The following is a 22,964-nucleotide window of genomic DNA, read 5'->3' on the forward strand; positions in this document are numbered from 1 at the left end:
TGGTTTCTGACGTCGCCTTGTGGGCTATGTATACATATGAGACATTCAATTATCATTAATCCAGAATGATACAAGTTTCAGCTTCCGGCGTGGAAGAAGGCTGTTGACGCCGACATTATATCATTTCAACGTAGGGAAAGCAAAACGGGTCATTCAATGTTTCTCATTCAACATAAAGCATGTGAGATAAATTTCGGTAACGTTCATAATCATCTAAAAATACAAACGAAGTAAAAATACACCGGAAGCTTATTCGAATTGAATATAATGTAAGATACCAAACGCTTTGCACCTCGATGTCGAATTTGTCCATTTTCAATCGTTTGCAGCATGCACATGGAATGTCATGATAACCACGAGAATGAAGAAATATGTTGGTAAGGATGGAAGCAAGAAGAGACGCAGTCAACAAATATTCTACTCCTCATGGCATTCATTTCATTTGACACGTAAGAAGAGGTAAAGCGGGAATTTACTTTCGTTAACACGAAAGATATGCCGCACATATTGATAACGAGGAAGTCTGCGTCTTCATACGTTTCCTCCTTGAAATCTGTATGCTCTATTATATACTAAGTAGCCCGATCATTGTTTCAGTAATGTTACCCTCTTGTTTGACCCCGTAACGATGAACAGATTCCAAATGCATGTCTCTGCGTGAAAGTAGCTGTTCGAACCCTTCCTGGGTTGTTTTTTGTGTTTTATTGCTTGGAATTCCTGAAGCAGACCACTGTGCCTTCCCCCCTCGTGGGTTAGGTCTCAAAACTAAACCGCTTTGTATCCAATGGCATAATTTATTCATGCAGCATCAGCATAAGACACTTGCGAGTGAGAGAATGACAATAACAATCGTAACAAGAACAAGCAAATAATGAATGATGTTTATTCCAACGCAGAACGAGAATGGCTTTAAATATAAAAATCTATATCTATATCCATATCTATTGATCTTTGAGTTGGCACAATGCAAATATATTCTTAGCATTTAGTTACTGAATTTAGTTCTGGATGTTTGCAGAGAAAAGGAAAAGTCGGTACTTCTCGCTAGTGTAATATAATGTGAACCAGCAACTACCCTTTCCTTAGAACACGACTCAAGCAGGTCCTCAAGTAGGCACTGCTGCATTCTGTTCCCTGACATTGCTCTGATGACGGTTAATGCAGATAGTTCCGATTATGAAATACGAAACGTATTTCAGGTTAGTTCCTAGGATAGTAACATTAAATTTGCGTTGTAGACGGCACATGAGCGTGACGACTATCCATATTACTCATCAATATAAAAAGACAATATTTTGGGAATTTAGCAGGATTACCCAAAATGAATTCTGAAATTGGGTGACTGACCGCACAGGTGCTAAACGTCGTCAAGAGTATACGATGTCCTAATCGCATTAGGAATATGAAGATCGTCTTCGACAGCTCGCAACTTTCACATTGCTATCTCCACCCTACTCCAGACAGCTCTCGGTGGAGTTGCACTACGTTGCCGATGTTATGGAAGGCCTTCAAACCGACAACAGACCACATATTGAAAAATACAAGCGAATTCTCTTGCAGCGTAAGCTTATTGTAACTAATCTAAAAATTATTGGAGAGGAACATTGTCCTATTCAAAAAAAGTAAAATGTTACACACTGTTGACGTCAAACGGACATTATCTATGTCCTGTCTTGTGTCCTACTCATCTATAATACCAAGTGTACTATGAAAATGATTATATATAATGGATTATAAAGTAATGCATTGATACCAGATGGTGGGGGCCGGCCGATGTAGCCGTGCGGTTCTAGGCGCTTCAGTCTGGAACCGCGTGACCGCTACGGTCGCAGGTTCGAATCCTGCCTCGGGCATGGATGTGTGTGATGTCCTTAGGTTAGTTAGGTTTAAGTAGTTCTAAGTTCTAGGGGACTGATGACCTTAGAAGTTAAGTCCCATAGTGCTCAGAGCCATTTGAACCATTTGAACTATTTAACACAAAATGACATTAAAAATTTAAGTTATTCACGAGCAGCTAGTTGAGAATATGTATGAACATTAAATGACACGACGAACCGTCTTGTTCTGCATATGGATTCAAACCCAGCTCAATGCAGACTAAGCAAAGATTTCGTGACTGACGGAAACTAACAGTCATTCCTGATTAGGCATACAGAGAGTGATATACCTCGATTTTAGACAGTATCAGTTAGCAAATATCAACTTTAAATTGCATAACGCAAACATTTTTAACAGACGCGAATTCCTACCCAGCATCTATTGTCCCTGTTAACGAACTACGAGAGATGTTAAATATTGCTTCTTCACAAGTAACTTACTTGAAATACCGTGAGGTAAAGCTGTGTGTTGGACACGGATTCGAACCCGGAACCTAATCGGATTGCTATCGAAGCACAGTCAAATGTGACATATCGGAATTTCGCGGCAGTAACTAGATGTTTTAACTGAAATGACGAGACGAAACATTAATTTTTTCCTTCCCAGGACTCCAACCCGGCACCTATCGCTGTTATATTCTAGAGAAAACTAACGTTAAATATGGGTTTGTTGCACCAGCAGTGACATGTGAGCATGTTTGAACTGAAATAATATGACGAAGAGTTCAGCGCTACTGGGAATAGAGCCCCACACATATCGTTGTTGACTACACACAAAGAGACGTCAGCTACCGAATTTTTCTCCACCAGCTGCTCAGAATAGCATCTTGAACTTACAGTCATCTCGCAAATAGTTCTGTGTCTCACTGGGAGTTAAAAAACGTCGGATATCGTTAGTGTTGACAGGGAATGAAAATACATTAAAAATCAAAATTATTATCCACCAGCAGATAGGTGTTCTCGTGCTAGAGCTTGATAATACATAATTAAATCTTTAGTGCCGGGCCAGGATTCGATCCCATTCACGCATAATATGTGAAGGTGTTGAGGAATCTGCAGTTTTGAACAAACAACAAATTGTAGCCGAGCTGTATTGCCACGAAGGGATCAAATTCTGCGTTAAGGGCGGTCTGAGTTGCATTCCCAGTTCAGAACCAATTTTATCGACATACAGAAGCTCAAATAAAAGATGCAATAAGTGTCCTGTGACCATACATAGCGTTTGTGTCGTCACTTGAAATAAATAACTAGTATAAGAAAGGTTACTGGTGATAGAGTTTCTACATGTCGCCACTCCAGACTTTATTGTGGTTCAACCTACCGTCTACTTGGTAAAGAAGGAATATCATCTTTAATGTGAATTTTCAGACCACGCAGCCATTATATCTCCTTCACTTGGTGTAGCCAGGAGAGAATGGAATCTGTCTCTCCCTATCTAAAATCATTGACAGAAGTGATAATCGAACCCAGACCATAGGTATAACAACCTACCATCCGTCCAACAGACCACGAGATCCTCTTCTCTGCGAGTCATTTTTCTATCGTAACGCTGTTGCGCCACACTGGATAAGAATTCTGACACACAGGCTCCCTGTAGTAATTTGCAGCATGTTCAGTAAATTCATTTACTTGGTTGACCGAATCACCATAAACTAGCTGCCTCGGCTACCCAGTGCATACATTCGACTATTTTGTAATCACAGAAATAAAATCACGTTACTGCCACCTACACACAACTGCCAACATTGTAGGATGCAGAAGTTTAAACAGGAAGTGTTCCTTTCCACTTGAGCTATTCTATTGCGCTATCTGTTACTAGAAAACGTCGTTCAATCGAAAAGAAAAGCTGTAACTGTTTGTCTCTCAGAAGTGAAGACCTGGCCATATGCATAATCTCACAGTGCTGTGGAATCCAAAAGTTCTGGAGGAATAGTTGCCGAGCTCTGGAGCTGTTGTAGCTACGTGTCAGCTTGTAGCATAGATAAGATGTCGCGAGTTCGAATACATTCAGTGCTACATTTTTTAAAACGCAATTCTGCTCTCTGCTGAAGTTATCAATCTAATGGAACTTTGAACATAATTCCCTTCACTTCTCAACCCAAAGTTGTCGCATGTGGAAAAAGGACTAACTACTGTGACATTTTGTTCTATTCAGGTTTAATAGACAGCAGGCAGCAGATGCATCTCGAAGATGTGCAGGGAGAGCGCATCGTGCCATAATATGTCAGAAAAGTATTTTCTACATTAGCCGTCGTGTGGTAGTGATATTTTATTCTTCTTCAAACTTTGATTGACAGCTTCAACTCAGAACAAATTTTCTACATGCATGTAATCAATAAACTGCATGTGCATTGTCAGACTGTCATAGGTAACATCAGAGAATTCGCATATATCGTTGATGATTAATTTCTCTCTCATGTTTACTATTGTTTTAACAACACTAAAGGAAACCTTACGAAAATTGTGCACTGTATTATAAGAAATGAAATAAAACTAACCATGATAACTTTACGACGAAAGTATCTGTACACAAGCATGCCTCTATCGACACGAATTACTAAAATACTATTCACTTGGATTTTGATTGGGTCTGTGTTTAATTGGTATGCTGTGTCATACTCAAGAGGTATGTAAATGTGGCATTTCATAAATATAGTTACGTATTCCTAGAAACCCAAAATTCGCTTGTCAGCAGCGGAAAGAGGCGTTACCTGTTGTGCAGCATTGTAAGGTTTTCAACATTGCACTATGAGCTGAAAGCATTTTCTTGCGATTTCCTTACTGATGTTTGATCTGACTGCTTGTAGCTCTTGCACAGAAGGGATAAAAACGTTTCAGTCAGTGAGACTGGAACTGCGAACCGTAACAGACGTTGTTTCATAGGTCAGCACGTTACCACAGAGCTGCGAGGAGGTATGAGTCTCAACTTCCTATTACGACGGCAATAGTAACTAGAACTCGTAAACCGCTATTTAAAGGTCGAGATTAGTTGCGATTTCCACCTGCAACGACTTTCCTGGGCTGAAAACCGTAAATTTTCAGTCTTTTGTTACCCTTAAAGCTATAATAACTCAGATTATTCAATGGAAATGACAGGTAAAATCAAGTGAACTTTGAGGCTTAATTCCGTGCACACCAGGAAGTAACTCGTCGATCACAGAGTTGCCAAACATACGTTGCCTTGTTGCCAAATCTCAGTTACAGTACCAGCAGGAAGAAGACGAACCGATGTGATCCTACAGCGGTCTGGGAAGTGACCATAGCTGGTGTCTCCAAGTCGCAGCTGCTACGGCCTGGAATACGTAATGCGTCTGATTCGCTTTCTGTAACTAGGTTTAGGGACTGGAGCGTAGTTACTAATAATACTCAGAACTGACTGCAAACTGAGCATCATAAATCAGTAACTCTCATTGTTGTTTTTATATTTCTTTCGTAAGTGCACTCAAAACTAAGAAAGTCATTCACAGGCGTTTTCGTGCCTCGCCGATAGTCGAGCACAACATACAAATAAAAAAAAAAAGAATGTGTGTGTGTGTGTGTGTGTGTGTGTGTGTGTGTGTTAGAGAGAGAGAGAGAGAGAGAGAGAGAGAGAGAGAGAGAAATAAAAAGCAATGAGAGAGAGTGTAAAAAATTGTTGTAAAGAAATTGAATCATGGTATTTAAAGAAATCTTTCATTAAAATGACACGTTCCACATCATTACGAAATGTCGTATTCATGATCTATGGAACAAGAGTTAATCTAATGTAATCTAATCTAATCTAATCACATCATATTGATGATTAGCCATGAAGAGTCATGAATTACCGAAAGTTTTGCCACTACCAGTAACCAAATCTAAACTTGAAAATAAAAGACGACAATTTTTGTAATAAACCGCGACTCCTATCAAGACCCTTTCATCCCTGTTATCTAACCACGAAAGATGTCTGATATACCTCCATTCTGAAGTAACAAAGTGTGCATGCATTTAAAGATGAAGTGCATGATGTGAAGTTCTGTGACGGAGGTACGAACCCAACACGTAATCCGATTGTTAACTAAGAAAAATCAAATGTTACGTATCGGTTTTTCTTGCGAGCCGCTAGGTGTCTGAATCTAAAATAAGGATACAAACTTTTGTGCCTAAGCGACAATCGAACTGCACACCTACCGTGCATCCACGAATATAGCTTAAGTATCAGTTGCTTACTCATGAACAGTAAGATGTGTGCGTGTTTGACCAGAAATAACGACACCTGTTGCGATTGTTGGCAACACATGAATAGACATTGAAATTGCGCGTTAATTTTCACTAGCAGGTGGGTGTGCACTTGATAAAGCTAGAAATGAAATCATGAATATTTTTGTACTGGATCAGGTTTCAGACCCACATACTTATCTTTGGAGGAACCCTAGAGAAGATTGCAGTCTTGGGAAAAGGAACGAAATGACTGAACTATACTGTTCCGAGAGATTCAGATCCTCGAAAGAGGAGATACGAATTCGAATCACAGTCCAGCACCAAATTTTTAAACGTCTCTAGTTCAATCAAGTACAAGTAAAATAAGAGCCCTGTCCCTTTAAATGGCTATCGGTTCATCAAATAAACTAAAATTTTCTAATGTAAGTAAGCTTACTGGCGACTGTATTTCTTTTTACCATGACTTCCGCTGTGTCATTTCCCAACGTAAACCTGCTCTGCCCAGTTGGTAATGAAGGAACGTGATGTTTAATGCGGATTCTGGATTATAACGTCTTTCTCTTGGGGTTACCAGAGGTAAAATAAATCTGTTTGTGCCTCTTAAAAGTAAATGCCTGAACCCACGCATTGCACCTGTGATAGCTCGTTCCACCAGACCATTGTGGCCACATTACCCGGTCCCAGGAGTATGCTGTAACGGATGATGTGCTTAGCTTACAAAATTAGTCACGGTGGAAAAAATGCGAGTCTATTAAATGGTCAAGTAGAAGCAAGCTTCGGACGCAGAGATTATGCTATTCTAATGTCAGTAGGATGTAAAGACTCTTCTAGACATCATAGGCTGGATGTGAAGCCATTTTGATTTTTCACAAATTCAGCAAATTTCTTAGTTCGAGAAAATCCACTGTGAAGTGTGAAGTTGCCGGATAATTCGATTATTACTGTTATTATTAATATCATTTTATTCATACCGCTGATGGAACACGACCGTAGTCTTGAGGTAAAACGCGAGACCTGCTAATATGACGTCTGGCGACCGAAAGCACATATCGACAACATTTTTATCGCCCCTTTCCTCTCGGTGCTGAAGCTATGAGTGTAATTCAAGCGAATCTACAATATCATATTAGCTGGTCTCGCGTTTAACCTCAAGACTACGGTCGTAGTCAAGAGTAATGTACTAAGACTGGAGTCAAGGCTTCCTCTGGGAAGTGCCGCAGTCTACATGTTGCTAGATAGAGCATATTGCCAGACATAGAATTCTGAGAGGAGCATGACTGTATTGTCCACCTTACGTGAACGACTCGGCGGTCAATTTTTTGGTCTGAGACAGTATCTACAACACATATTGCACGCTTAAGACCCAGAAGAATTTAAAAAAAAAAGTAGTTTATGAGAGCAACGTTAACCATAGCGTTCGAAGTATTCATAGTATTGTATACGTGTGTGTAAACGCCTTCCAATGACCACTCAAGAAAGACAAGGATACACAGTCTAGCTTCAATATTATAAATACGCCTCAGTTTGTGGATGAACTCAGACTTAGGTTGATAATAATTTTGAAAATATAGCAGCACTGTACCCATTGGTGTTAAACTCGTTTTCAACCAATGATTCCCACAGCTACAGGGATACTACTTGTGATACCTCTTAGACAAAATACTTAAGCAGTGTTATCAGACGAAAAGATCAACCTGACACAAACTGTGGGAAGTTTGTTTTACAACCTTCGTACGTGGATATTCAGCTTTTTCCTATTTGAGATATCTGTGAACGTTGCTGCTTAAGACGATTTAAGCAGAAACTAAATTCCCTCAGCTTCGACAATGTTTAAAGAAATCGTCTTATCGGCACTAAATCGTGGTTTGTGAATTGTTTACCCGCCGTACTCTTCCGTATTTTGCCGGTTGGAAGGCGAAAGCCTACTGACAAATTTCACACAGAAATTACTGTTACAGTGTAGTTATGGAGCCAAATGAGTCAATTGCGTATTTTCCGGTGAGAAAGAGCACTGGCAAACAGTCTTCGCTACATTAGGTTATTTAAACTGGTGTCGCTCTGAGCTGGAATTTATGGTCAGCGACTAAGTGTAAGATCAACGTTTCGGATGCGAGTTTTGCGACTGTGAAATACTTTTATACATTATAGAAGCGAATATTAAATTTGCACTAATATTGCGAAAATTTTGTATGTGGACAGCTTAGAATGAAAATACTTCTGTTTATTGCAAAGGGAAACAACAGATTTTCTAAAACACTGTCTGTCATACACTACTTGAAACAGGTCATGTCGACCAAATCATGTGGAAGAACTAACAGCAACGTATATCGGAAGGCAGTAAGATCTCTTGCCTTTTGGTTTGTCAGTACTCGATAGCCATTTCTAGGCGAAAGTAAATGGAGAAAGGCAGTGCGTTTTTGTTACCAAGTAACGTCTTCGTCAATTACTTTCGTTTTAATGTAATCTACGAGTAATTGCTGGTGTTTGATATTAACATGAAAAGGATTCCGTAGACAGGGAAAGAACCTGTTCTTGGGAAACTACTTCTATAGTGACCAAAAGGCACTAAATGATGTTCAAGCACTTGTGTTACAGCAGCAGTATGAATAAAATGATATTAATAATAACAGTAATAATCGAATTATCCGGCAACTTCACACTTCACAGTGGATTTTCTCGAACTAAGAAATTTGCTGAATTTGTGAAAAATCAAAATGGCTTCACATCCAGCCTATGATGTCTAGAAGAGTCTTTACATCCTGCTGACATGAGAATAGCATAATCTCTGCGTCCGAAGCTTGCTTCTACTTGACCATTTAATAGACTCGCATTTTTTCCACCGTGACTAATTTTGTAAGCTAAGCACATCATCCGTTACAGCACACTCCTGGGGCTGGGTAATGTGGCCACAATGGTCTGGTGGAACGAGCTATCACAGGTGCAATGCGTGGGTTCAGGCATTTACTTTTAAGAGGCACAAACAGATTTATTTTACCTCTGGTAACCCCAAGAGAAAGACGTTATAATCCAGAATCCGCATTAAACATCACGTTCCTTCATTACCAACTGGGCAGAGCAGGTTTACGTTGGGAAATGACACAGCGGAAGTCATGGTAAAAAGAAATACAGTCGCCAGTAAGCTTACTTACATTAGAAAATTTTATTTTATTTGATGAACCGATAGCCATTTAAAGGGACAGGGCTCTTATTTTACTTGTACTTGATTGAACTAGAGGCGTTTAAAAATTTGGTGCTGGACTGTGATTCGAATTCGTATCTCCTCTTTCGAGGATCTGAATCTCTCGGAACAGTATAGTTCAGTCATTTCGTTCCTTTTCCCAAGACTGCAATCTTCTCTAGGTCTCCTCCAAAGGTAAGTATGTGGGTCTGAAACCTGATCCAGTACAAAAATATTCATAATATCATTTCTAGCTTTATCAAGTGCACACCCACCTGCTAGTGAAAATTAACGCGCAATTTCAATGTCTGTTCATGTGTTGCCAACAATCGCAACAGGTGTCGTTATTTCTGGTCAAACACGCACACATCTTACTGTTCATGAGTAAGCAACTGATACTTAAGCTATATTCGTGGATGCACGGTAGGTGTGCAGTTCGATTGTCGCTTAGGCACAAAAGTTTGTATCCTTATTTTAGATTCAGACACCTAGCGGCTCGCAAGAAAAACCGATACGTAACATTTGATTTTTCTTAGTTAACAATCGGATTACGTGTTGGGTTTGTATCTCCGTCACAGAACTTCACATCATGCACTTCATCTTTAAATGCATGCCCACTTTGTTACTTCAGAATGGAGGTATATCAGACATCTTTCGTGGTTAGATAACAGGGATGAAAGGGTCTTGATAGGAGTCGCGGTTTATTACAAAAATTGTCGTCTTTTATTTTCAAGTTTAGATTTGGTTACTGGTAGTGGCAAAACTTTCGGTAATTCATGACTCTTCATGGCTAATCATCAATATGATGTGATTAGATTAGATTAGATTAGATTAGATTACATTAGATTAACTCTTGTTCCATAGATCATGAATACGACATTTCGTAATGATGTGGAACGTGTCATTTTAATGAAAGATTTCTTTAAATACCATGATTCAATTTCTTTACAACAATTTTTTACACTCTCTCTCATTGCTTTTTATTTCTCTCTCTCCCTCTCTCTCTCTCTCTCTCTCTCTCACTCTCTCTCTCTCTCACACACACACACACATTCTTTTTTATTTTTATTTGTATGTTGTGCTCGACTATCGGCGAGGCACGAAAACGCCTGTGAATGACGTTCTTAGTTTTGAGTGCACTTACGAAAGAAATATAAAAACAACAATGAGAGTTACTGATTTATGATGCTCAGTTTGCAGTCATTTCTGAGTATTATTAGTAACTACGCTCCAGTCCCTAAACGTAGTTACAGAAAGCAAATCAGATGCATTACGTATTCCAGGCCGTAGCAGCCGCGACTTGGAGACACCAGCTATGGTCACTTCCCAGACCGCTGTAGGATCACATCGGTTCGTCTTCTTCCTGCTGGTACTGTAACTGAGATTTGGCAACAAGGCAACGTATGTTTGGCAACTCTGTGATCGACGAGTTACTTCCTGGTGTGCACGGAATTAAGCCTCAAAGTTCACTTGATTTTACCTGTCATTTCCATTGAATAATCTGAGTTATTATAGCTTTAAGGGTAACAAAAGACTGAAAATTTACGGTTTTCAGCCCAGGAAAGTCGTTGCAGGTGGAAATCGCAACTAATCTCGACCTTTAAATAGCGGTTTACGAGTTCTAGTTACTATTGCCGTCGTAATAGGAAGTTGAGACTCATACCTCCTCGCAGCTCTGTGGTAACGTGCTGACCTATGAAACAACGTCTGTTACGGTTCGCAGTTCCAGTCTCACTGACTGAAACGTTTTTATCCCTTCTGTGCAAGAGCTACAAGCAGTCAGATCAAACATCAGTAAGGAAATCGCAAGAAAATGCTTTCAGCTCATAGTGCAATGTTGAAAACCTTACAATGCTGCACAACAGGTAACGCCTCTTTCCGCTGCTGACAAGCGAATTTTGGGTTTCTAGGAATACGTAACTATATTTATGAAATGCCACATTTACATACCTCTTGAGTATGACACAGCATACCAATTAAACACAGACCCAATCAAAATCCAAGTGAATAGTATTTTAGTAATTCGTGTCGATAGAGGCATGCTTGTGTACAGATACTTTCGTCGTAAAGTTATCATGGTTAGTTTTATTTCATTTCTTATAATACAGTGCACAATTTTCGTAAGGTTTCCTTTAGTGTTGTTAAAACAATAGTAAACATGAGAGAGAAATTAATCATCAACGATATATGCGAATTCTCTGATGTTACCTATGACAGTCTGACAATGCACATGCAGTTTATTGATTACATGCATGTAGAAAATTTGTTCTGAGTTGAAGCTGTCAATCAAAGTTTGAAGAAGAATAAAATATCACTACCACACGACGGCTAATGTAGAAAATACTTTTCTGACATATTATGGCACGATGCGCTCTCCCTGCACATCTTCGAGATGCATCTGCTGCCTGCTGTCTATTAAACCTGAATAGAACAAAATGTCACAGTAGTTAGTCCTTTTTCCACATGCGACAACTTTGGGTTGAGAAGTGAAGGGAATTATGTTCAAAGTTCCATTAGATTGATAACTTCAGCAGAGAGCAGAATTGCGTTTTAAAAAATGTAGCACTGAATGTATTCGAACTCGCGACATCTTATCTATGCTACAAGCTGACACGTAGCTACAACAGCTCCAGAGCTCGGCAACTATTCCTCCAGAACTTTTGGATTCCACAGCACTGTGAGATTATGCATATGGCCAGGTCTTCACTTCTGAGAGACAAACAGTTACAGCTTTTCTTTTCGATTGAACGACGTTTTCTAGTAACAGATAGCGCAATAGAATAGCTCAAGTGGAAAGGAACACTTCCTGTTTAAACTTCTGCATCCTACAATGTTGGCAGTTGTGTGTAGGTGGCAGTAACGTGATTTTATTTCTGTGATTACAAAATAGTCGAATGTATGCACTGGGTAGCCGAGGCAGCTAGTTTATGGTGATTCGGTCAACCAAGTAAATGAATTTACTGAACATGCTGCAAATTACTACAGGGAGCCTGTGTGTCAGAATTCTTATCCAGTGTGGCGCAACAGCGTTACGATAGAAAAATGACTCGCAGAGAAGAGGATCTCGTGGTCTGTTGGACGGATGGTAGGTTGTTATACCTATGGTCTGGGTTCGATTATCACTTCTGTCAATGATTTTAGATAGGGAGAGACAGATTCCATTCTCTCCTGGCTACACCAAGTGAAGGAGATATAATGGCTGCGTGGTCTGAAAATTCACATTAAAGATGATATTCCTTCTTTACCAAGTAGACGGTAGGTTGAACCACAATAAAGTCTGGAGTGGCGACATGTAGAAACTCTATCACCAGTAACCTTTCTTATACTAGTTATTTATTTCAAGTGACGACACAAACGCTATGTATGGTCACAGGACACTTATTGCATCTTTTATTTGAGCTTCTGTATGTCGATAAAATTGGTTCTGAACTGGGAATGCAACTCAGACCGCCCTTAACGCAGAATTTGATCCCTTCGTGGCAATACAGCTCGGCTACAATTTGTTGTTTGTTCAAAACTGCAGATTCCTCAACACCTTCACATATTATGCGTGAATGGGATCGAATCCTGGCCCGGCACTAAAGATTTAATTATGTATTATCAAGCTCTAGCACGAGAACACCTATCTGCTGGTGGATAATAATTTTGATTTTTAATGTATTTTCATTCCCTGTCAACACTAACGATATCCGACGTTTTTTAACTCCCAGTGAGACACAGAACTATTTGCGAGATGACTGTAAGTTCAAGATGCTATTCTGAGCAGCTGGTGGAGAAAAATTCGGTAGCTGACGTCTCTTTGTGTGTAGTCAACAACGATATGTGTGGGGCTCTATTCCCAGTAGCGCTGAACTCTTCGTCATATTATTTCAGTTCAAACATGCTCACATGTCACTGCTGGTGCAACAAACCCATATTTAACGTTAGTTTTCTCTAGAATATAACAGCGATAGGTGCCGGGTTGGAGTCCTGGGAAGGAAAAAATTAATGTTTCGTCTCGTCATTTCAGTTAAAACATCTAGTTACTGCCGCGAAATTCCGATATGTCACATTTGACTGTGCTTCGATAGCAATCCGATTAGGTTCCGGGTTCGAATCCGTGTCCAACACACAGCTTTACCTCACGGTATTTCAAGTAAGTTACTTGTGAAGAAGCAATATTTAACATCTCTCGTAGTTCGTTAACAGGGACAATAGATGCTGGGTAGGAATTCGCGTCTGTTAAAAATGTTTGCGTTATGCAATTTAAAGTTGATATTTGCTAACTGATACTGTCTAAAATCGAGGTATATCACTCTCTGTATGCCTAATCAGGAATGACTGTTAGTTTCCGTCAGTCACGAAATCTTTGCTTAGTCTGCATTGAGCTGGGTTTGAATCCATATGCAGAACAAGACGGTTCGTCGTGTCATTTAATGTTCATACATATTCTCAACTAGCTGCTCGTGAATAACTTAAATTTTTAATGTCATTTTGTGTTAAATAGTTCAAATGGTTCAAATGGCTCTGAGCACTATGGGACTTAACTTCTAAGGTCATCAGTCCCCTAGAACTTAGAACTACTTAAACCTAACTAACCTAAGGACATCACACACATCCATGCCCGAGGCAGGATTCGAACCTGCGACCGTAGCGGTCACGCGGTTCCAGACTGAAGCGCCTAGAACCGCACGGCCACATCGGCCGGCCCCCACCATCTGGTATCAATGCATTACCTTATAATCCATTATATATAATCATTTTCATAGTACACTTGGTATTATAGATGAGTAGGACACAAGACAGGACATAGATAATGTCCGTTTGACGTCAACAGTGTGTAACATTTTACTTTTTTTGAATAGGACAATGTTCCTCTCCAATAATTTTTAGATTAGTTACAATAAGCTTACGCTGCAAGAGAATTCGCTTGTATTTTTCAATATGTGGTCTGTTGTCGGTTTGAAGGCCTTCCATAACATCGGCAACGTAGTGCAACTCCACCGAGAGCTGTCTGGAGTAGGGTGGAGATAGCAATGTGAAAGTTGCGAGCTGTCGAAGACGATCTTCATATTCCTAATGCGATTAGGACATCGTATACTCTTGACGACGTTTAGCACCTGTGCGGTCAGTCACCCAATTTCAGAATTCATTTTGGGTAATCCTGCTAAATTCCCAAAATATTGTCTTTTTATATTGATGAGTAATATGGATAGTCGTCACGCTCATGTGCCGTCTACAACGCAAATTTAATGTTACTATCCTAGGAACTAACCTGAAATACGTTTCGTATTTCATAATCGGAACTATCTGCATTAACCGTCATCAGAGCAATGTCAGGGAACAGAATGCAGCAGTGCCTACTTGAGGACCTGCTTGAGTCGTGTTCTAAGGAAAGGGTAGTTGCTGGTTCACATTATATTACACTAGCGAGAAGTACCGACTTTTCCTTTTCTCTGCAAACATCCAGAACTAAATTCAGTAACTAAATGCTAAGAATATATTTGCATTGTGCCAACTCAAAGATCAATAGATATGGATATAGATATAGATTTTTATATTTAAAGCCATTCTCGTTCTGCGTTGGAATAAACATCATTCATTATTTGCTTGTTCTTGTTACGATTGTTATTGTCATTCTCTCACTCGCAAGTGTCTTATGCTGATGCTGCATGAATAAATTATGCCATTGGATACAAAGCGGTTTAGTTTTGAGACCTAACCCACGAGGGGGGAAGGCACAGTGGTCTGCTTCAGGAATTCCAAGCAATAAAACACAAAAAACAACCCAGGAAGGGTTCGAACAGCTACTTTCACGCAGAGACATGCATTTGGAATCTGTTCATCGTTACGGGGTCAAACAAGAGGGTAACATTACTGAAACAATGATCGGGCTACTTAGTATATAATAGAGCATACAGATTTCAAGGAGGAAACGTATGAAGACGCAGACTTCCTCGTTATCAATATGTGCGGCATATCTTTCGTGTTAACGAAAGTAAATTCCCGCTTTACCTCTTCTTACGTGTCAAATGAAATGAATGCCATGAGGAATAGAATATTTGTTGACTGCGTCTCTTCTTGCTTCCATCCTTACCAACATATTTCTTCATTCTCGTGGTAATCATGACATTCCATGTGCATGCTGCAAACGATTGAAAATGGACAAATTCGACATCGAGGTGCAAAGCGTTTGGTATCTTACATTATATTCAATTCGAATAAGCTTCCGGTGTATTTTTACTTCGTTTGTATTTTTAGATGATTATGAACGTTACCGAAATTTATCTCACATGCTTTATGTTGAATGAGAAACATTGAATGACCCGTTTTGCTTTCCCTACGTTGAAATGATATAATGTCGGCGTCAACAGCCTTCTTCCACGCCGGAAGCTGAAACTTGTATCATTCTGGATTAATGATAATTGAATGTCTCATATGTATACATAGCCCACGAGGCGACGGCAGAAACCATCAGGGGAGAACGCCGCATAAAAACCAAACGTGCGCGCGCGTCTCCACTCTGAAGAACCGTATGGGAGAATCACGGCAAGCATTTCACTGAAGAGCTGCCTCATCAGAGAGCCGAGAAATGGCAGCGTCGTAGCAAGTATTTGACAACAGTCTGATAGTGCATTTACTTCCGGGTGTAGGTCGGCGTTACCTCGCTAAATTCACTTGACATTCGTTTTCCACATCGAAGACTCGTACGATATAATCCACTGCAAGTTGACACAATTAGAAAGTATATTTCATTTCTGGACTCCAAGAACGGCGTTCTTCACATAAGTAACACCTGTTTGTGTGTGCATTCGGGAGGACGACGGTGCAATCCCGCGCCCGGCTATCCTGATTTACGTTTTCAATTATTTCCCTAAATCGCTTCAGGCAAATGCCAGGATGGTTCCTTAGGAAGGGCACGGCCGATTTCCTTCCCCATCCTTCCCTAATCCGAGCTTGTGCTCCGTCTCTAATGACATCGTTGTCGACAGGACGTTAAAACAGTAATCTCCACCTCCTCTGTTTGTGTGTTTAAGGTTGCGTTTTGAGGCTCAGGCAACATCGCAGTGACTATAGCCCGCCTCTGGCCGCCAGTGTGTCGTTAGCTCAGAGGTTCCCTCGTGCGTTGCAGTGCTTGTACTAAGTTAGAATCACGGTAGAAGCCGCTGACTACAACCTTTTATTTTCCATTTTAATTAATGGAGTTGCAAACTGCTAGTAAAAATTTCTTATGCGAAATCTGAAGAATGTCTTTAAACATCAATCTTCGTCCGATTTCTACTTAGTAAATTAAGTTGATATCATGGATTTCTGCTTTGCAAATTCCAAGGTGCTTCACTATAAACATGTCGGAAGGTTGTTTATGAAGTGCACATGTTCATTAATATAGTTCCCAGCTTCTAAATTTTTGCAATAGCATTTAACTGTAGACGTTTTCTAACACCGGCGTTAGCAATTCCTTTCCGTTCTCTGAAACCTTCAAAACGACAAATTTTTCTGGTTTAAATCTGATGACCTTAACTATCACTTCCGATCAACAATAAATACTTCATGAACCCATACATGGAACTCCAAATGTGCAGTGTGCCTGCACTGCTACAGAGTATGCATTGCAAGGTATTCAAACAGTTTATCGCATAGACCTACCATAAGGAATGAAACAAGAACTGTAATACACTTTACACCACAGACGCTCACTCTGGCTTCACCAAAACATCCAAACATTGACCAAAAGTTGCACAAATAATTAAGTTTGAAAGGAAAAGAAACGAGGTATGAAGCATTTATAAATTCATCGAATGTAGTGAGGTGGTTTAATTTCGTCCCAGTCTATAAAATTAATTTCGGGCCATACTCAGCTCTTGCCGATTACCCGCCTACTAATCAGGGCGTCTGTCTCCGTTGCTTTTGAGCGTGAATGGAAATTGTAGAAATTTTCTGTGGAGCAACATTTAATAATAAAGCGTTTTAAATTATCAAAAGCGATGAGCGGTAGCAGGCGCTTTCGATAAAGAACGGGGGAGTGCAGCGCCGCTGCTGTCGCCACGGCCGCTGCTAGTAGCCAGCAAATGGATCCCGGAGCTTTGCCGCATACTGCGTCCAGAGGAGGACAGTCTGCATGAAATCTGCCGCAAAATCGTTACTAGATAAAATTTTGATATCGGTGTGTCACAAAGCGAAATAGATTGAATCTGCGCTACCATTACATTCACGTCTTCAGCATTCAGACAGAAGAGGCTATAAAAATATTTTACGCCAGCTGCTCTCAATCCACTGACATTACGAACAGAAACAACGCACGCTACCGCTAGACCACAGGCGTAATCAGCCTAGAGACTCTCTATCTTGAGACAAGGTTTCCTCCAGGAAGTGCCGCAGTCTACAGTGTCGCCAGATTGTGCAGATAACCGGACTTAGAGAATTAGCGAGTTGGCCAGTTATTTTGTCCCATGTCGCGATCGGCGCGGATTTAGCCTCTGAAGCGGCCGGCCGCCGGTCGAGTTTTATGTCAAAGAGTGTACATGTGCGTCAGTGACAAAGACCAATAAAAAGGTGTTAGCATGTGGATGTAATGTGCTGTTCCAGTCTCTTCTGTACCTAAGGTCCATCACCGTTCCCTTTGGATCCCTACGTAATTCGGTGCTCTCTGATACACACGATTGAACAGCGAAGGAGTGGTACTCAAGCGTCAACTATAGGTTACAATATCTCCGGATGTAATTAACATTTTACAATGCAACAAACGGCACTGATTACGTATTTGTTTATATGTTCAGATGTGCTAACAAAACTAACGGGGTTCCATTTTAAAAAAACGTAGGTTTGTGTTAAAAAACATACTTCCGTGCATTTTTTTATGGTTTGTATTAACCAATTACACTAACCGCTCTCCTCACGTTCGGTCTGTGGAATAGATTCGTCAGTATTTGATGTGGTTTACGAAATATATCCAGCGGTAATGTTAGGTGACTCACCCTATATATATATATATATATATATATATATATATATATATATATATGGTGGTCCATTTATCATGACTGGGCCAAATATCTCACGAAATAAGCGTGAAACGAAAAAACTACGGTTGACCCTCTAGATGGTGTTGCGATAGGTCAATCGGATATCAACTGCGTTTTTTAAAAAATGGGAACCCCCATTTTTTATTATATATACGTGTAGTATGTAAAGAAATATAAATGTTTTAGTTGGAGCACTTTTTTCGCTTTGTGATAGATGGCACTGTAATAGGCACAAACGTATGGCTCACAATTTTAGACAAACAGTTGGTAACATGTAGATTTTTAAATTAAAATATAGAACATTTTATTTCCGTTGTTCCAATGTGATACATGTACCATTGTGAATTTATCATTTCTGAGAATGCATGCTGTTACAGCGTGATTACCTGTAAATAACACATTAATGCAATAAATGCTCAAAATGATGTCTGTCAACCTCAATGCATTTGGCAATATGTGTAATGACATTTCTCTCAACAGCGAATAGTTTTCCTTCCATAATGTTTGGACATGGACTGACAATGCGCTGACGCATGTTGTCAGGCGTTGTCGGTGGATCACGACAGCAAATATCCTTGAACTTTCCCCACAGAAAGAAATCCGGTGAACGTGCGGGCCATGGCTTCGACGACCAATCCACCTGTCATGAAGTATGCTATTCAATACCGCTTCAACTGCACGGGAGCTATGTACCGTACATCCATCATAGTGAAAGTACATCGCCATTCTGTCTTGCAGTGAAACATCTTGTAGTAACATCGGTAGAACATTACGTAGGAAATCAGTATACATTGCACCATTTAGATTGCCATCGATAAGATGGGGGCTACTTATCCTTCCTATCAATGCTGCACCATACATTAACCCGCCAAGGTCGCTGATGTTCCACTTGTCGCAGCCATCGTGGATTTTCCGTTGCCCAATAGTGCATATTATGCCGGTTTACGTTACCGATGTTGGTGAATGACGTTTCGTCGCTAAATAGCACGCGTGCAAAAAATCTGTCATCGTCCCGTAATTTCTCTTGTGCCCAGCGGCAGAGCTGTACACGATGTTCAAAGTCGTCGCCATGCAATTCCTGGTGCATAGAAATATGGTTTGGGTACAATCCATATTGATGTAGCATTCTCAACACCGACGTTTTTGAGATTCCCAATTCTCGCGCAATTTGTCTGCTACTGATGTGTGGATTAGCCGCGGCAGCAGCTGAAGCACCTACTAGGGCATCATCATTTGTTGCAGGTTCCTTCAAATGGTTCAAATGGCTCTGAGCACTATGGGACTTAACATCTGAGGTCATCAGTCCCCTAGAACTTAGAACTACTTAAACCTAACTAACGTAAGGACATCACACACATTCAACCCCGAGGCAAGATTCGAACCTGCGACCGTAACGGTCGCGCGGTTCCAGACTGTAGCGCCTAGAACCGCTCGGCCACAACGGCCGGCGTTGCAGGTCGTGGTTGACTTTTCACATGTGGCTGAACATTTCCTGTTTCCTTAAATAACGTAACTATCCAGTGAACGGTCCGGACACTTGGATGATGTCGTCCAGGATACCGAACAGCATACATAGCACACACCCGTTGGGCATTTTGATCACAATAGCCATACATCAACAAGATATCGACCTTTTCCGCAATTGGTAAACGGTCCATATTAACACGGGTAATGTATTACGAAACAAATACCGTCTGCACTGGTGGAATGTTACGTGATACCACGTACTTATATGTTTGTGACTATTACATCGCCATCTATCACAAAGTGAATGAAGTGGTCCGACTGAAACTTTCATACTTCTTTATGTACTACACGAATATGTAATAAAAAATGGGGGTTCCTATTAAAAAAAACGCAGTTGATATCTGTTTGAACTATGGCAGCGCCATCTAGCGGGCCAACTATAGCGCCATCTGGTTTCCCCCTTCAAGCTAGATGAGTTTCGTTCTTTGTAGTTTTTTCGTTTGATGTTTATTTCGTGAGGTATTTGGCCCAGTCACTATCAATGAACCACCCTATATATCCACAGATAAATGATGAATGAAGATGTCTGTTGCAAACATGTGTACAACGATAACTTTTCCTGCACACTGACCAGGAGTCGAAGCTGGGTCTCTCCACTTTGGCCCAATGGCACCTTGACCTCTCAGCCACTAGATTACACTGAACCGAAGAGGAGACCTAGGTTAAGGTCACAGTAGGAGGACATTTTCCAATTCCCACAAAGGAAAGGTATCGCTGGAATAATTTCTGTTTAGAAGATGACATATTTGTAACAACACAAACATACATTAACACTTTGTGTAGCTTTACCTTTGAATGTTGAAAATATTACTGTGATATAGTGATGGTTGTGATGGTGGTGTGTGTTCTCCATGAGAAATTGTTGAGTTTATTTCTGCTCACTGAAGAGCAGACAGCAGAAGTCACTCGTACGTAACAACCTGTCTAAAATCCACGTAACTGCGTCTGTGTGCATGCCGACTGTTTGTGCCAGATGTGTATTTTATTATCTCTTCAGTGCTATAAAATTAATTAAATAACGCCAAAAATTTGTTTTGTTTGTGGTCTAAGTTGCTAAGAAGTATAAAATATTAAAACAAAGCTGCATGTGGCGCTTTCGCAGTCCCCCCCCCCCCCCGCCCCCAATACCCGTCACTCATATTGCTTAGATAGCGTGGCGTGGCAGAGGGAAGTGTGCACTTGGTGAAGAGAGATTTAAAATGTGCAGGAGCACTGCACGTGAAGTGAGTTCTTACCTAAACCACCCCTGCCCCTCGGCAGGATGAAGGTTTCGTACCTTATCATGAATAGCAAGCCGTGGCAAGCAAACGAACCCGATGCCGCTAGCATGCGGCGGGCCACGGATGGTGTAATAGAAAGTGTCTGTGCCACGTGAGGGATACGTGTCGCCAAATAATCGAAAATATAGGATGTTTACTTCTATTTTATTCTACATTTAAATTTTGTGAAATGTGTAATCACAGTAACTTATTATGTCACTCACGATTTGCTGCATCTGTCAGCAGCTTGAAATCTGTATTGCAACTGTGATCAATGGCAGCTGTATTATAGTCATTGCCATAGAACTTTTTAAAATTTAAAGAGTATTTTGGGGAGATTCATCTGCAGTTAATATTTACTATTGAAAACACAGTAATAATGAAGCTTAAATAGCATCAGCTTTTATTAGTTGTGTACAGTTCATACAAACTGTGTATTGAAATTGAGGATTTTTAGCGGTACAAGCATTTTTTTGCCATATATTCTCTCTGTTGCATCTAAAAGACATGCACACAGCTTGGTATCTAACACTGTGTTGTAATGACACCGAAACTGTAAGCAGTATAAAATGTGCGATTTACAGCTTTCCCACCGAATCATCTACTGCTATTGATGGAGAGCCAAGTGCAGTACCAACAGTATGAAATATGCTTCAGGATACAAGCTGTAAACCTAAGGCACCCACATACTACACTTATGTATAATTTTACTGGATCATTTGAAAACCTAGTGTTCTGCTTTAACACCTTTGCCATAATCAGATGGCAGAATGTTTACAATACTTAAATTAGAAGATTTTTTCTGCATCCATTAAATATATAACTGTAGAATAAATGGGGACGATTAATGGTACTCTCCCTCCAGAACTTTCAGAATCACTGAACTGAATCTAAAAATAAAAACAGTTTTGAAGCTGCTTTGATTATACACTAGTAAGCGTGCATGCCCCCCCCCCCCCCCCCCGCTCCCTCTGTCTCTCTCTCTGTGTCTCTGTGAATTAATGCTTCAGAATGCGTTTACAATGGCAAACTAGCCTGTGAATATTGTACCTCAAAACTGGCAGCCAAACTATAGGATATGACCTCTATCTCTAAGTTTACAGAATTTTCTGGAAGCACTTAAAAAGCAATAGATAGAACAAACAACAAACATTAACATTTCAAAAAGCACTACACATTTACAAATAGCTTCTGTATTATTTCGAATTATAGCTCAGGAGCTGTAATTTCATTTACTATACACATTCTCTTTGCGTTGGAGCGTTAACTTACATTGGAATGTTGCATCAGAATCTAATATACTCGACTCTGGTGACCTGTTGATATCTTTATCATTCCTAATATTTTACTAAATATTAAATGAAATTTCTGCTCCATGTAAGGACCACCAACAACCTCAGTCTCTGTTGTCTCTGCTGATAATAATATTTTCTGATTTCCTTTGTTAGAGATTCCATCTTTTTTCTCTGAGCTGCTCTCCAGATCGATGGCAAGTTGTTGGCGAATTGTAAGCCCGGCTTATATTCTCCAAAACATAATTCTGAAACTTAGAAATATCTTTTACTGGTTAGTCAATAAATATTTGAAACTTTCATAAACTACCTTCAAGGTAACGGTGATATACTACATGAACAAATAGCACTGAAAACGCCTAAAATGTGTCTCACTTAACTTTTTCACAAGAAGGCATCTATTTGTTTTCAACGACGTTGTTAAAACCAATTACGGTACCTAACAGTCCCAGGATGTCTTTAAATGAATAATGTTGTGATCTAATGCATTTTAACCGAGCGAGGTGGCGCAGTGGTTAGACACTGGACTCGCATTCGAGAGGACTATGGTTCAATCCCGCGTCCGGCCATCCTGATTTAGGTTTTCCGTGATTTCCCTAAATCACTCCAGGCAAATGCCGGGTTGGTTCCTCTGAAAGGGCACGGCC

The sequence above is a fragment of the Schistocerca cancellata genome, chromosome 3 (assembly GCF_023864275.1).
Source record: "Schistocerca cancellata isolate TAMUIC-IGC-003103 chromosome 3, iqSchCanc2.1, whole genome shotgun sequence".
NCBI lineage: Eukaryota > Metazoa > Arthropoda > Insecta > Orthoptera > Acrididae > Schistocerca > Schistocerca cancellata.